Here is a 13,879-nt window from a genome sequence, read left to right on the forward strand (position 1 = left end):
CGCGACAAAGCTCCTGGGTGCCGCGCGACAAAGCTCCTGGGTGCCGCGCGACAAAGCTCCTGGGTGCCGCGAGGGCCTCCCTGCTGCCACCCAGACTCCTGTCCCACCTTCACTTACCCAGGAGCCCCTCAGTCCCACGCCCACCCCCTGCGCGTCCCTGGCGACACCTGGTGGCAGACTAGCTCCCAGCGAAGGGAGCCACCCCCGCCGAGGAGGTAGAGCTGAGATGCTCCTGCCAGGACGGACAAGAAGAAATCTGGTCAGGCCAGGAGAGGCTCAGGGAGGACTGAGGCCGATGGAAGAATCCAGGCAATAAGCTCAAATGCTAAGTGACCATCAACTCTTTCTAAAAAGGAGAATCGTGCTCCTTGAGAAATGTCTTAAGGGATTTCAGAAGCTGTTTCCTTCTCCACAGAGGCTCCCCCTCTTCCCTTCTATTCTGATGCAAGAAGCTTCCTCTTCTCAAGCTACGTGGGTGACGGTCTCTGCGACAGAGCTATCTGTGTATTCTCTTGCCACGGGTCAGGAAAGCCGGCCGCTGGCACCTACTCCTCTCAGGAGTCCTAGTCAGAGGCCACCCTGTGAAGGTATTGGGGTACCTGACCTGGTCCTGAAGCTTGATGGGTATGCAGCAGACAGGGCAGGGGCTCTTCCGATCTTCTTGGCAAATGCTAAGATGTTAAGCACGAACCAGCACACCCCCGTCCCAACTCTGGATGCCAAGACTTGTACTGGGGAGCTCACTGCTCGCCCTGCCCCTTGCAAGAGTTGATGCTACTGTTCCCCGACCCCGGGAGCAGGCCACTCCTTTATCACCTGCTCCTTCCCCCTTGCTGGTCTCCCCACAGTCATGCAACACCGGGTAATTAGCTGTGTAACATCTGTCTCTTCAAGTAAAGTGGAAGCGTCCACGAAACAGGGACTGTTAGCCTTGTTCACACTTCTACCCAGGACCTAGCACGGATCCACTTGTGGCGTAAATGGGCGGATACTAATGAAGCGTGAGAGGCTCGGCAACCCAGGCTTTGGTGTGAATAGGTCTGGAGGTCTCTCTTCTATGACAAAAACAGCAGAACAGATGCACAACTGAGAAAAAGCAGCCCCCAGGGTCCGGCCCCAGGTACTACAAACTTAAACCGCACAACCAGGGTCTTCCCGCTTTCTGACCAGCACTACGGAACCTGTCCAAAAGCTTGGAAGCCACGCCCCCTGGCTGCCCGGTTATATTGTCATTTGTTGACAACGACAGGTCACAAACACACAGGGTCTCCTGTGGCAGTGGTGAAAGCACTGGGATGGCCAGGAGCGTGAGAGGGAGGCCAGATTCGGCAACACCCTTGTCACTAGAAAACACCAGGACACTACCGGTCAACCTTGGCCAAAGATCCACTTCTCGATTCATCTGTTGCCATGCTTTGGGAATTTTCCCCACAGTTTCCCCAGTGGTACCTGGTTTGACCTTCTTGGACCCAGGCGACACCTGGAAGACAGTGTCCACTAGGGTACAGGCAGAGGAGCAGAACCACTATGAGAGAGACGTGGGCTCTACAATCCGAATTAGTCGTCGGGCAAGGGAAAGAGCCAGTCCGTCTAGGGGAGTCTGTGGCCTCTGTGTTGGAGGCTGGGCCTGAAGTCCGCAGTTCCAGCGAGGAACTGGAAGGTGGGCGAAAAGTGGCAAGAGATGGAAGACAAACCAGAGGTGCATCCGTCCTGCCCAGTCTCTAACTGCGCGATGCAGACCACCTGCAGGACACCCTGGAGCCTGACACAGGGAACTGCACACACTCTTAGTCTAAACTTTGGAAACGCTGGAGGAGGAGGTGGGGGAGCTGGGAAAACTGTGGGCCAACTAGGTGATACCTCACATGAACCACAGTAGCACCTGCCCTACATGGACTTTCCGGGCCATCAGAACAAAACAGCTGACTACTAGGCCACTGCTGCCTTCTCAATCTCACGCAGAGTTCTCTTGTGGTCAACCCTAACCTGGAGACAAAGGGGCAAGGGAATTTAAAGAAATGAGGTTGTTCCAGGCAAAGACACAACCGTCCGTAGGTTGGCCACCAGTCCGACTCCGCCATCTTGTCACGGAGCCCACCGCTAACTAAGCCAGCCAGTCCGCTCTGAGCATGGCAAGGAAGCTTCACCTCATTCCAGGTGAGCAACTTCCATCGACCCACACTGACCTTCTTCCTTCTGCAGAACCAATGCAAATGTTTTTGAGCCCGTGTGTGTCTGCAAGTGAAGTGGGGAGGAACACATCTGAAAAAAGCTTTCTGCCTCGGCTAGAAGTGAAAACTTCCAGGAGATGCTCTCAGAGCACAGATAAAAAAAGATAGCTGGATGTCAACTGAACTGAAAACTCAGACACCCTGTGTGGTCAGGATGAAATTGGCCCAAATTATCTCCGTCTAGAGAATTGTTCTTCTTTCCTGAAGTAAGTTTCTCAACTGTAGATTAATCTATTATTAAGTCACCCACAGCCTACAATTTGAGAACTCTTTTCCTTTGTTGATTATTGCTGAACTTGGCGCTGTGGGCAATTTCTCTGAATCTCTGCACTGAGAGTCAGAGTAACTGATTTCTCCAGGATAATGACCATGGACTTGGAATCCCAATGGGTTAAGGCTAAAAGGCACTGCAGCAATCATCGAGTCCAAGTGGTCCTTTAACCGAGGAGCAAAATGAGGCTGGGAGGGAAGAACCCGTGGCAGAGTCAGGTCAAGAGTTAGGAGCCATCTCTGTTTTCCTGCATTTTCCATGAGGCTTACCTCAGATGGCTTCTTCCAGAAACAGGGTAATGATGTCACAGGTTAATTTTGGCATGCTTACTGGTTTATGTCTTTCTGAATCTGTTTTCAGATGTATCTTTCCGAGTCTGTCCCTTTCAGCTATGCCTTGCTGTTTTCCCCTCTGTTATCTTGTAACTCCTCTGGATTTGAGACATTAGGCCTGGTCCTGGTCCCCACAGGGAGCTGCCCGGGGCCCTTCTGGAAAGAGAGACCTTCCTCTGCAGCCCCCATCTCTCTCCATCCCCATCTCACAGGAAGAGCCAGAGAGTACCATCAGTGACAGTGCCAAGAACCCAGGCTCTTGCTCTGGGCAGTCACGGTGGCAGATTCTAGCAAGTTAAAGCTTCTCCTCTAACATAAATTCCCAGGGGCTCAAATGCCACAATCCAACAGGAATTACAGTAGACTATCATTCAGTTCCATTTTTCTGCTTTAATTCTTCACCTAAGTGCAGTGACCACAAATGAGGAATTAATAATATTTAGCAACCATGAAAACTATGGCAGATCTTCTCCTGTACGCTACAAAATCTCCAAGTTTTAAATTTTATGGGTGTTCCATAAAGTAAGACTAAACTCACATGCCATTCGGGTTGAAAGGCCTGATGGACAGGAACTAGTCTAACCTTTCCATTTGTCAGATGAAGACACCAAAGAAGAGTGAGTTAATCGATCTGCTCGAGGGCACACACCTTGTTAGGAGCAGACCCAGGGCTAAAATCCTGGAATCTGGATTTCCTGGGGTTTCTTTCTTACCACAACATACTGGTAGTCATTTAGGATCCATTCAAAATATTTTCATGGATCATTTTAGGTTTGCTCAAGAGCTGTTTCAAGACAAAAAGAAAAACCGAAAAAAGCGTATTAAGAGCTAAGAGGCAACGCAGCAATCTGTGCCGCTCGAGGAAGCCGGATGGGTGCCCTCTTAGAAAGCAGCCAATGGAGCCAGAGTGCGGGGCTGGGCACGCGGGTTGGAAGAAGGACCCGACTCCAGAGCAGAGGGGTACCAGGAGCACCCGAACTATAGTAGACAGTACTGCCAAAGCTGAACTTCCAGAAAGGGACTCTGTGATTTCTCAGACTGTATTACAAGAGACGAAAGAGCAGCATTCTAATTTTTTTTTTTTTTTAAAAAGCACATCATTGTTTGCATTCAATGAAACTCCTTTCAAAATCAACTTTCCACATTCCAATTATATTCAACAACATTCTAGCTAACATTTCGGCTGCAATTCAAATTAACTAATGCCCAAAAGAGCCCTAATAGATGTGGTTCTGAGCTCAATTGAATACAATCAAAGCTCATGAAATGAAGGGGGAAATGCTTATTTCATGCAAATTCTGCATATCACTCAAGCTTAATTTTACTGATAATATAAAGGTGGGACATTTTGAACATTACAGTGAATGAAACTTTTAAGCGGCGAGAGTTATTTTATAAAATGCTACCTCTGAAAAGCTGATTGCCAAACAGTATAAAAATGGTTTGAGGCATAAATGCCAAGTTCATTTCTACTTCACTTCTGAGGTAACTATCTTTCAAATCGCAACAGCTGGACTATTTAACACAATCTGGTGAATCAAAGTATAGTTCTTCTCTGGTCTCCCAGTGGGACGTCTGCATTAGTCGGTGGCAGCCATCCAGCAAATGACGCACAGCCGGACGGTCTGAACTCTGTTTCATTTACAATAAAAATGAATAAAGCCGCAATCATATTTACCACCTCCAAGGACAGAAAACGGAAAGATTTAAATTCGCCTTTATAAAGTAGTTTCCTGGGAAAACTCCAAAGAGGAAGTCAGTTTCTATATTTTTCCCTGGTGTAAAAATACGAAGTCTTACTTTGTTTTTGAAGCCCTTTATACAGTCTGTAGGGCAGGGCACAGGGGCGGCTCTGTAGCAGACGTAATGTTTATTGTTTCCCTTGGGCACCCTCTTTTCCAGGAGATTTTAATACACTTGTCCAAAATCTCCCAGCAGAGTTTCAAATAGAAGGTGTGACTGTCTGTATGATTCCCAATTTTAATACTTTCGAATATAATGAAGGTAGAACAAAGCTGAACTCTTTAGGCTTTGTGTGCTTTTCAAAACTCCATTTTAGGTCAAAGAATAGTTTTTCAATTCGGGTCAGCTTCTCTATCTGATGAAAAAAATAGATATAATTTTAAAGTATGAAAAAAAAACCCAACCATTGTTTAACAACAGAATAGCACTGTGGTTTGAAAACCTGACATTAGCTATCAGATGCTGCTCTGCCCTAAAGACTAACAAGAATTCCTTCTTAAAAGAAGTAACAATGGCTGAGCAAAGACATGTGTGTCCACACGGAGCCGTATTTTCTTTATTGGAGTTATTGGAGCACAGGGAACTCGGTGCATGGGTTCTGGCGCAGACGCGGGAGGCACCCCAAAGACTCGTCCCAATTCCCTTGATCCTAACATGAGCAAGATGTGGACATTCACAGATCTGGAAACACTCCGGCCCCAGGGAGGCTCAGGAACCCAGGGCCATTCTCACCAACAAAACCAACACCAATAAAGCAGGAACTAAGATTGATTTCAGCTCAGGCAAAGATTTTGAAACATGTGTGATACTTTTTTGGGCTACTTTTTAAGCTTTCTGTAATTTTTCCCCACTTTAAGTCACCATGAAAAACCCATCCAGATCCCAGCTATTAAAAAGTGAACGTTATTTCAAAGTATTTTAAGAGACGTAGTCTTCTACAAAATTTACCATATATACCACTGGCTCCTCCAAAGGGCTATGCATACAGTGTTGCATACAGTGCATACAGTGCATAACATGTATATAGTGTTGCATTTTTATTTTAGGCTTTCAGAACAATATTTAAAAATTTTCAAACACTTCACCTTACATTTACTTTGTTATGTATTTTAAGATGGGAGGTCACAGAGAATTCAGTGTACCACTTTTCATGCACAGGACAAAGTATATTTCAAATGAGATGTGTTTATCAGGGTCCAGAAGTGAAGTCAGTTTATTCTGAGATCTGAAATTGCATTTAAGTTTTAATTTGCAACTTCTGTTTGAACAGATTAAAAAATCTCTGCTCGGCATCACCATATACAACAAAAAGGAAACACAAACACTCAAACATGCTTAAAAGAAAAAAAACTACAAAGTACGAAAGGCAATTTGGTTCTCTCTGCAGAAATGATACATTTTATGCTAAGTCTCTTAAAATCATAGGTGTTTACAACCCAAGGCAAATGTTAGGAGGCAATTAATTCTTTGAGAGAGTTGACCATGACTGGTAGCATTTTTCACAGTCATTTTGTGATTTACTCAACAGAATGTTCACACTAGATGTCAGACAGCCTCAATAATTAACCTGGAAGAAGGTGTTCGCACAGTGACTCAGAACACTTGTTAGACAATACCAACGGGCGGACCTCTCTGCCAGTCCACAGGAGAACTCCCGGGGCGAGGTGTGGGGGGGCAGGGAGGGAAAAAAAAAAAAGACGAAGTGAGGGGATCTCAACTTCCAGAACATCCAGTTGTTCTGCTAATTTTGTTGTTAAGACTTAATTATCCATGTACAGGCACACAAGGAGAACCTTTGTAGCAGGGCTTTGCTGAGCAGAGCTGTTTCCTGCGGTGTGAGTACACAATTCGACAGCACTAAGATTACAGTGGAGGGCACAGCAAATCCTTTAATTGTATAAGAGCATCAGATTAAGCAGTAACTTCCATGCGGTCCATTCTGCCGGCTCGTAGTCTCTTCTCAGAAGCAAATGTTTACTAAGGACAGGGAAGGGGCCCTCCACTCTCCCCTCCATGCCATGCACACACACACAGACGCACAGACGCACACGTGTGCGCGCGCGCACACACACACATACACACACACACACAAAGGAAGAGAAAGGAGGAGAGAGGGAGATGAGGCAATGGTGTCGGATGAAAGAACAGGAAGAAAACCCGCCCCTTCCACCGTGGGGACTAAAAGAACTCCATTTTCCATGTGAACAAAATGTTGACCCCGACCTCTCAAGGAGTAGGTATATGGCCAGCCACATTCATTTCCGGCTGAGGTCAATGTTTGAGAGAAGCATTTTATGCCAAGCTTCCCTAAAAGTAAGTTAAGAATTTCAAGTTCTATTTGGTAACCTATTGCAAAAGTACAGCATCTCCAGCTCCAACCCAAAAAAGCAGCACTTTCAATTTCATTTTTCTACATCAGATTTACACTAGAAATAATGACCTAAAACTAAAGAGACCAGTTAGAGGTCAAATGATGATGAAATCAATCTTACTTTTAATTCAAAACCTGAAAGGCAATTAGGTATTTTTCTTTCATAGAAATGTTTGACTGATCACAGTAACCTAGAGACATCTAATGTTAGTCTTTCATCAACTACCCTTTGCCATTCAGTTAATGGCTCAACAAGATGAACTCCTACAAAAATAAATCTGCGTGGGGACAAAAGAGGCATGTATTTAGAGATACCACAGATCTAGAAATTAAATGCAAATTACAATAAAAATGGTTTCATTGGAAATGGACATTTTTCTACTGAAATTGAATTCCGGCCATTGATACCTGGGCTTTGGTTTTTTAAATTCTTGTAGGGCATGGTGTGGCCTGTTTTGACCTCCTGAACATAAAAAGGCAAGCTAGCTGCCTGTCTCGTGGCTAAAAAAGTATAAGAGTTTGAAAAAGCTTAGTGTTTTAAGGGGAGATCTGGGGTTGAAAAGAAGCATAATGAGTGAGTGTTCTCTGGGTGGGTGTCTGGCAAACGCGGCTTTACCAGTATCTCTGCAAATGAGGGCCAAGAGATGAAGACCCAGCTATGGAATCACTGAGAAGCAGCACACCAGTGATGATGGAACCTGAGTCCACTTTCACATGGGTTCCCCCTTTGGAAGCTAGGTGTTGTAGGAGTAACTAGATGAAATGAACAATCATCCTGGAGACTGACTGCCTTTAGTGGTGACTGTCAAGACACTGACCCTCCCGGAAGCGTTCACAGGAAAAGTGAGCATGGCTGAATACAACTCAGTACGGATGGGGAGGACCACTGGTTCATGACACGCTTCAGAGACAGAGAAGCCAGAGGACAAGAGCACACGATGTCACCGTGGGCCCTGCCCAACGGGGAGGCAAGACTCTTTGAAGATCTGCTCAGCTCCTTCTCTATAATGAAGGCCCACCTCGTCTGCCTCTCTTTATAATAGAGATGTCCTAAAAACATGACAACCAATGGACACTTATGCACAAACTCAAAGGAGCTACCGGGGAACTGACCAAAGACGGAGGTGTCTCAAAAGGGTACAGCACACAGTTGATACAACAAAATTTATTTTGGGCTATAGAATGTATCTTTTTGAAACTGTCACAGCAGTGACTCACCTTTACTTTATATTGCCATGTTATATTATGATTAAATAAAAAAGCACCTTTTGCATGCAATGATGAGTTAGAGATTTCAAGATTTTGATTCCTGGGGGAATAAATTATTCTTAAAAATGTTTGAAAATGTCAAAAAAATTTTTTTTAAATGTGTAAATGAAACTTACGCCACGGACTCTAAAGTCACTAGGGCTGGTTTTGTGATATGGTACTTTGCAAAATTTGTGAAGCCTGCCTCTTTTACTGGACATTTGACACAAAAAAAACACATTAAAATGATTTATTTCGCCTACTCTTTAAGTCTTTGTGCTAATTCATATTGGCTCCTCTTTTCAGAACTGTTTTACTGGCTAACACTTTCTTCCCTTGGCAAGAGATTCTGTGACCAGTGAGGTCAGCCTCAGGAGTGGGAGGGGCAGAGGGCTGACCTACCCATGAGGGCACAGGGTCAGAGGAGCAGGACGTGAGCATCACTGGGGACGGGGAGGGATTAACTGCAGCATCACTGCTTCTAATAGGAGACAATCATTCAGTCAGTTTCCCCTCCATCCCTCAAGCTCTTAATATGCACAACCCAATACAGTTCAGAAGCATGGGCTCTGGAGGTACAGTCAGATCTGACCTGACTCTCGATGAAGAACAGAATTTTGGGCCAAGTGTTTGCCTCGTCAAGCCTCAGTTTTCACATCTGTAAAATGGAGCTATGTCCAATCTGTACATTTAGAAGAATTAAAATAACACATGAATGTATAGGACTTAATGAATGTTAATGAAATAGAGTAACAACAGCAAAACCGTGGAAGTGAATTCCAAGGTCCAGAACTTCCAAAATGGAAACTGGTGCCATTACTCATTGTCTCATCTATAATGAACATGTATCTCCTGCTGGGAGCAATTAAAGTACTTCTCCCCCCTTGGATAGATATTGTTATAATATGAATATATACTTATATATATGTTGTAAAGAATAAAAAATATTAACTAAAAAAAAGAGAAAACACATATACAATGGAATGTCATAGGCGTTTCCCCCAAACTGTTTTCTTAGTCCCCTTCGCCTGTAATAGTAGAGGACATGAGGCCCCTGCATTCTATTGATAACAGAGCTAACATGTTTCAGGGACTTCACACAGACTTAGAACAAAGACAGCTTCACCCGTATCTGTGTATACTGTGTCACACTTGTCGGAGGCAGGCCCCTGGCCAGGGCGGCCTCCGCCATTAAAAGATGGCGCCTGGCTAGTTGCCAGGTTAGGATTGCCTCGTGAGGCTAAGCGGAACGCCCAAAGAGGAAGTAAACAGCATTGGTTGCTAGCGAAGTTCGTTTAGGTGCACAGCCTGATTCGCTCCCTCCTGTACCCTGCTCGCTGATTGGTCATGTAAGCGTATATAAGTGTGTAGACTTGTGGAAATAATGAGAGAGAAGATGCATCCGAACTGGGGCTTCTTGTCGTCCTTGCGGGGCGAGGGCGATAACACTAAAAAGTCTACAGCTGCAATCATGGCAACTGATGGCTATTTCTAAAAACTGAATTCACTTTCCAAAGCCAAAGTGATTTGGAAGCACCGAACCTACAATGGAGATTAAACTAGGCCATATCACTTTTTACCAAAATAAATGCTGACACACAGGGCACCTGGGCAGCTTGTCAGTTAAATGTCTGACTTTAGCTCAGGTCCCAATCTCAGGGCCCTGGAACTGAGAATTGTGTGGGGCCCATAGCTCAGCATAGGGTCTGCTTCTCCTTCTCCCTCCTGTCCTGCCCCTCCCCCTGCTTGCGCATGCTCTCTCTTGCACATAAATAAAACCTAGACAGAGAGACAGACGGACGGACGGATGGATGGATGGATGGATGCTGGCACTAACTCTCCTGTAGGGCCAGCTGTCCAATTTTCTCCCGCGTGATCAGGTATCTCTAACTCAGGCAGGTCTGCGAGCATTTGGAACGACAGCAACAGGGCTGGAGGGAGTCTCCTGACACCCAGGAGCACTTTTCTGAACAATGACAATCATTTTGATTTGGATTTGTAAATTCTGGTAATGTAGTTTAAAAATTATTTTATATTCCTGGGTTTGTGTGTGTTTTACTGTCAGTTTGTACTGAGAGACACAATGCAGGCAGAAAATACGGGCTTGCCTCTTGTTGCTTATCTTAACTGTGAACCTCTTTCCCAAGCAACCACATTTGTGAGAAATGACCGAGGCTGTAGAGCTCTCGGGGGACTCTGGAGAGTGCCTCATCCACTTGCCCCGATTTTAGATAAGAAAAAAACACAACAAAAAGAAAACAGAATAGTGAGGTTGCATGACCTTCCCAAGGAAACCAGGCCTGGTCAAGAACACAGGTGACCGATGTCGAAGCTCTGAACTCAGCTCTGGTCCTGGATGAGGCAGCCATGGCCTTGCATTACGATTTCAATGTAAGACAGAAAAGGAATTTACTGAAATAGTTCTCGTAAGTTCTCCAACTCCCATAACAACTCTACAAGGCAGGTGTTATTGCCCTCATTTTACACACGAGGAAACCTGAATCCTGGGCTCGGTAACTTGCCTACGGTCATAATGGCCACAAATGGCAAACCCAAGATCAGGACGCCCATTTATCTGGTGGTGTAGGGAGAGCTCCAGTTCTGGCAACAACCGGAAGCCTCTGGGCACCCTGTGCACAGATGGAAAGGCTCAGGCTGTTTCTCTGCTCCCCCACTCCCTGGTCTACAGGCTTTTACAGGGGAAAATACAAATCATCCTCATCTTTCTGACCCTGTGCAACACCCAGCCTGTTTCCAGGTATTACAGCTGTCTGAAAGTAATAAAATAACTCTCTTTTAAACAAGTCTATAGTTTGGAATTTTCTCTTATTTTACATTGACCATCCCAAGCATGGATAACGTGAATTAATGAGTCTTACATATTTTAACAAGGCCAGATTTTTGCTCTCAATCAATAGGAAAGAGCATGAAAGCAAAAATCAGGTTTTTTGGTTGTTGGCTACGTACCTATATGTGTATTCTTTCTTTATTTTACTTGGCCAACTCCTCACCCCTCATAGCATGAGGGGAGATTATTATCATCATTCCTGTCTGAATTATAGCTAATCAAAAATAACGAAATTCAAGTTTGCTATTAGATTTAAGATATTATTACTAGATAACATATACCTATTAGAAATAATTAACCGGACACAAATATTTCTAAAGCTATTATTAAAATGGAAATAATTAGGCTTCTCCAAGTCTTGGATTATCTTTTCCTTTTTCTTTTTTCTTAAAAAAAATATAAAACCCTTGCTTTGCTTAAGCTGATGACAAGAATGTTAATTTTAATTAATCTTTACAATTAAGTGTTAAAGATATCTCTTGCCATGTCATGGGTCCCTAGGAAATAAATCCATATATTTCTGCTCCACAAGACTAGAGTTAACTCAATTATTTGGTGTATATATATATATATATATATATATTTATTTATTTATTTTAGGAATTTATTAAAACTTTCCAGGAATAGCTTGGTGTTATAATTTTCTGATTAAGCGAGGATCTTATGCAGAAAACACCTTTGTTTCTGCTCTTTTAAAACCCTTCTTAGTAGGTTTCCAATCATTCTTGTCTACCTGAGGCCATACAAGCGAGCATAGCTGAATCTTTCCTTTAAAACTGTGCATACCACTGTCTCTGATAACTTTATCTCACGTAGGTACAAAGATGCAGAAGTTATACAAAACTGAGCCAGCTGGAAAAGCGGCAGAGCATTAAAACAAAACAAAAAAATGTTACAAAACCAAAGAAGCCAACCACAGAACACTCAAAAATCTCCACTATTTAGTCTATGCATATGTGGGACTGTTGAATAACAGAGGAAATGCTGGTTAACTGGGTATTCTAATTAACTGACATTCTGTTGTTTTAGTAATACTAAAAATGTACTCATTGTCCATTTATTCAACAAGTATTTACAGAATTTCCAGGATTTTCCCAGGTGTCCTAGATACTCCAGCAAGCAGACAAAAAACAAACAAAAAACTCTTATCTCATGGAGCTTACATTCTGGCAGAGGAAGAGTAGAGGAGGGTGAGGGGAATCAGAGCTTGGAGGAAGAGGAATTGCAGTTTTAAGTGGAGGGGTCTGGGCAGGCCCTGCTGGAGAGGTGACATCTGAACAAAAAAAGGACGGAGGTGAGGTAAAGAAGAAGGTCAGCAGGGAAGGACAGAGCGACAGAGGAGTCAGCAGGGACAGCAAAAAGAAAGGATGCGGGTGGAGCGATACTTGGCCAGAGGGGCCAACGGAGGAAGCGGGAGGGCAGGGCAGGGTGCGAGGGACTGGGGGTGGGGCGGCCACCAGGCTCAAACCCCAGGATGGTGCAGCCACAGATCAAAACAAAGATGCGATTATTAAGAGTAGAGCGGGTTTTAAAAAGCAAAAGTAACATTCCGTATTTGGATTGCTGATGTGATTTCCAAGTGCTTTGACCATCCAGGTCTGAGATAAGATAAGGTAGAGATAAGCCTCCACCTTCAGGCTGGTGTTAACCAGGAGGACTTCTTAGAATCTGCCAGAAACAGTCTTCAAGATAACCCTTCTCAGTCCTGGCAGGCTGATTTTCAAGGAATCCTGATGTACCATGTGAGATTTTGCTTTCAAAGCTTTCATGTAACTACATTAAGTTAAACTTCTTTTACTCATTAAAAAAAAAAAACAACAAAAAAAAAACCCTAGGTTTGATCATAAATGAATGAAGTGTGTGTGCCCGTCTAGGACATGAGTAATTACCAGGTACATACACGAAATACTGGGTTTATTTGGATAGTCTAATTATGCTTAAGAAACAGATTTTTCAGAAAGGCACTCTTCTTTGCTAAATGACTGTCAATATGAAAATACATGGCGTTAGTTATTTCAGCTAAAGAATGTCAGGAACCGAATCATCAAGCAATGGGTTACGAAGTTTAAAAGTTAATACAGCAGCCCCGAGTATTTGTATTAGTGCTTTAAGTAGCTAAATTAAATTGAAATGTGCCTCTTAAGCAGTCATTGAACAAGCAAGATGAGAAATAAATTGAGCTTCACTTAGGCCTTTATGGCATCTAACAACTGTGTCTGTCAACACACGGATCCTTTTCACTGTCAATTCAACACACATTTTGCAGACCTTGGGCCTGCAATTATTTCATTTCCTTTCTTGGAAATGTAATTTCCACTTACTTTTGGAGAATAAAAGACAGACAAAAGGAGGAAGGAGTTGCAGTATTTTCTGATTAAGATTATCTGTATAAAATGGTAAAGGAAAAAAAAAATCTATACGCACACACTGAAGCAGTTCTCAGCAACTAACCTGTCTCAGCCAAATTGCTTTTGTGTCTGGATATTGGTTCAGATGTAGCCAGGCTGTTGATGTCAAATTAGGTGTTAAACAAATTTAATAGGAAAGATGAAGAATGAATATAGATCATCTTTCTGTTAGAATTGTTCAAATGACTCCAGTCAAAAGAAAGGAAATGCATGACCGCAGGAGAAAGTGTGCTTTTAATTAAACACAAAAAAATTAGATAAAGCTGTGAATCAGCAAAGAAGGCCATTCATTCCAAAAGAGGGGGGAAAAAAATTTAATAGGGCCAGGGAGAGAAATGTAAGAGCGGAAGAAAATACCAGTTGACAAAAATAGATCTAAATTGAATTGCAACTTCGTTTGTCCAGGTAGAGCTACCAAAAAAAAAAA

At 43.5% G+C, this 13,879-nt stretch overlaps 1 protein-coding gene across 3 annotated transcripts in view; it reads right to left on the reverse strand.

Moving 5' to 3' along the window:
* Positions 1-13,879, reverse strand: part of SHTN1 (shootin 1) — a 103,262-nt gene that overhangs the window by 2,112 nt on the left and 87,271 nt on the right. The window lies entirely within an intron of this gene.

The sequence above is a fragment of the Mustela nigripes genome, chromosome 4 (assembly GCF_022355385.1).
Source record: "Mustela nigripes isolate SB6536 chromosome 4, MUSNIG.SB6536, whole genome shotgun sequence".
Lineage (NCBI taxonomy): Eukaryota > Metazoa > Chordata > Mammalia > Carnivora > Mustelidae > Mustela > Mustela nigripes.